Source organism: Hyperoodon ampullatus (assembly GCF_949752795.1).
Source record: "Hyperoodon ampullatus genome assembly, chromosome: 4".
Taxonomy (NCBI): Eukaryota; Metazoa; Chordata; class Mammalia; order Artiodactyla; family Ziphiidae; genus Hyperoodon; species Hyperoodon ampullatus.
The window spans coordinates 138,955,145-138,958,402 of record NC_136917.1 but is presented as its reverse complement, the minus strand read 5'-3'; the positions used below and the strand labels follow the sequence as shown (position 1 = coordinate 138,958,402).

The 3,258-nt window shown below is 38.3% G+C and overlaps 1 pseudogene across 1 annotated transcript; it reads right to left on the bottom strand.

The window, feature by feature from the left end:
- Positions 1-360: 360 nt before the first annotated feature.
- LOC307052843 (gamma-aminobutyric acid receptor-associated protein-like) lies at positions 361-714 on the bottom strand (annotated as a pseudogene). The gene has a single exon. The product of its transcript is annotated as a gamma-aminobutyric acid receptor-associated protein-like (transcript).
- Positions 715-3,258: the final 2,544 nt, after the last annotated feature.

The following is a 3,258-nucleotide window of genomic DNA, read 5'->3' as shown; positions in this document are numbered from 1 at the left end:
CCCCAAAAAGAAGGTAGTGAAAAGAAGGGATTGTTGGAGTTCTGAGCCCCTTGGGCAGTTAGAAAGGGAACAGAAACCAAAACAATCGCTGGATGTGACAGAGATTGACAATCAAGAAGTCTAAAGCAGAATGGGAAAGGTGGTATAGAGAAAGGGGAAGAAAGGAGAAAGGAAATGTACTAGAGGACATCTCCCCAGTAATCCTCATGTTAAGAGGGGTTGGAGGAGAGTCTCAAACATTATGAAGTGCAGGTCCTGAGGAAGAGAGTTGGTGTTTGAGCCTCAAGGAGGAGTAGGTTAAGGAAGGGGGCCCCCTCTCTCTTTGTAGAATGGGACCGCCCCACCTTAGGGGCAGCAGCTTCACAGGCCGTAGACACTTTCATCACTGTAGGCAATGTACAGAAAGAAGTCTTCTTCATGTTGTTTCTGGTATAGCTGACCCATAGTGGCACTGGTGGGTGGAATGACATTGTTGACAAAGAAAAACAAGGCATCCTCAGCTCAGAGATGAATTTGCTTCCCGATCAAGAAGTAGAACTGACCAACTGTATGATCAGAAGGCACCAGGTATATCTTTTTGTCCAGGTCTCCTATCCGAACTTTGGGAGCCTTTTCTACTATCACCGGGACCCGGTCCGGGTATTTCTTTCAGATCTTCTCGCCCCCAGAGCCATGCTTCTCTAACGGATACTCCTCTTTATACATGAAGTTCATCCTCCCAGGGACTGGGCTGGACCAGGCTGGGCTGAGAGAACCCGGGGTGGGGGCCGGGAAGAGGGGGCAGGTGTTGACGACCTCAATAATTTGAATTTGTTTGTTTGTTTGTTTTTTGAAGTGGTCTTTCTCCAGATAGGATTTAATTTTCTTTAGGCAGACGAGTATGAACACATCACCTTGTTCCATGAGAGACTGGGTTTTGGGCTGTTAGGGCTGATCTATTTCAGGTTTGTTCTTTAATTTTAATTAATTAATTTATTTATTTATTAAAAATTTTTTTTTCACACACACACACTGTATTTTATTTTTTACAAGAGATAAACTGACACCAAGCATTGTAAATGGATGACCACAACAATAATTTGAATTTTAAACAAATTTTTATATGATTCTGGTATAAGTTATATATTGGGTCCTCTATTTTTCCTCATTGAGTTTTGGGATGGTTTTTAACACAATGTTATTTTGATCAGAATTAACTGATAAAGTGGTAATGTCATATGTATTTCACAGTCAGACATAGACAGACAGTCAGACAGACACACACACACACCCCAATACAGGTTTACTGGCTTAGAACTTGCATGGAAATTTTCTTCTATTTCTTTAATATTGTTTTTCCAGTCTCCATTGCTGGTTTCAGAATATGATGCTAGAGCCATAGGCAAGAACCAAATGAAATGGTATGTGCCAATTTATAATTTAGTAGCCATAAGAATCCACTAAAGGATTCTAAGCAAAGGTATCTCATGTTTATATTGTGCTTTAAATTTTTAATATTATCAATCAGATATACTGAAGTGCAATTTTATTTTCCATAAAATAATTATTTTTGATTTTATCCCCAAATCTGCTAATAGAGAGAAAAATAAAAATAAAAATAACTTACAAACTCAGCCCTGCCAAGCAACCTAGTTTCTTCCACTTTAGAACTTAGTCTCTTTCAGGTTAGCTAGGTAAATCAAAGGCTCTCCACCTACTCTATTTTACCTACTCCCACGTCACCCTTCTTTTTCATCTCTCTTTGGTGGATATCTGAGCATTTAAAAAAAACTTGTAAGAGTGGGATAAGAGGGGCCTCTGTTCCATGAGCTGCCCTCACGATTCCTTCTGGTCTCCCTTATTGATGGACCTATTCCCTTCTGTCTGTAGCATTGGCTACTATGGCCCATGGTCATCCCACAGTTTCCAGTCAAAAGGGGGCTAAATACTTTCCCAGTACGAATTACATGTGTCTTCAGATCTCCAGACCACTTATTAGCACTTTAAAATGCAAACAGGAGCTTGTGAACCTATTCCATTTACATTCACACCATGGGGAACTAGAGTCAAAGGTTATCTTGGGTCCATTCTCTCTGATTAAATATACTGCATGCTGGAGGTGCTCTTTGAGGTGGTGTCTTTCCAAAGTTCAAACATAAAGGGAAATACAAACTTCTGCTTTCAGCTAGGTTTGAAAATTATTAAGAATGCAGAATCTAGGATAATGCTTCTCAAATTTCAATATGCATATGAATCACCTAGCAATCTCTTTAAAATGCAGATTCTTATATAGTAGGTCTGGGTTGGAGCCCTCCAAATCTGTATATGAACAAGCTTCCAGGTAATGCCAGTGTTGCCAGTCCATGAACTGCACTGTGAGAAATGGAATCACATTAAATTCCAGAGCATTTGGAAACTGATTGGAAGGCAAAGTTAATGTCAAGGAAAAACTTTGAGATAGCTTACCATCCTTTAAACTGGCCTTGCCAACTGTTTAGAGTGTTGTAACTTTCTTCCCCAGCAATTCAAAAACCCTGCAAATTTATGTTCGATGTAACCTTCATCACCATGTATTGAAATTATTTTCTGTTCCCCTCAACTCTCTGAAACAACTCTCTGTGCCTAATTCTTTTGGCACTGCTTTTGCCCTATCCAGTGGGACACCGAATATTCTCAAGAAATGTGTGATGAATGTCCTGTGTTCTCAGTTTAGGTGTGCAAAATATGCCAGTATCTTTACCAAACCTCTGAGTGTTATAAGTAAAAAAAAAAAAAAATCTACATCAGCTTGTTTCCTTTCATTCGTAATGTAGAGGAACAGCCTAGCCAATTGAACTTTCTGGTTACTGGATTTTAAACCAATATAAAAGAAACTGAAAAGACTATTTTTATTTCACCTTCCTCCTCTCCACTCTCATCCTGTACCACTTGCCTCAGAATATTCATTGGCTAAGTGCTGAAGAGCAAAAACTAAAATATTATCATCTATGATTGAATTTTGTTACAGCACGTATTTATGAGAATGTAATTCATCTCAAAAATCTGCATAATTACTGTTTCTCTTAAATAATTTAAAAAATATAATATAATGGAAAATTTTGGAATCTACACTGGTCCTAGAAATACAGCCTTTTTCTAAATATAAAATTAATTATTACATTCTAAGCTTTCTGTGCAGCATTCAAACAACCAGTTGGTGAGGTACAAGTCAAATGAGAGAAGAGGAACGGGTCCAACTATCAAAAATGAATTTCTAAGGTAAAATTTGCAATGGAACAT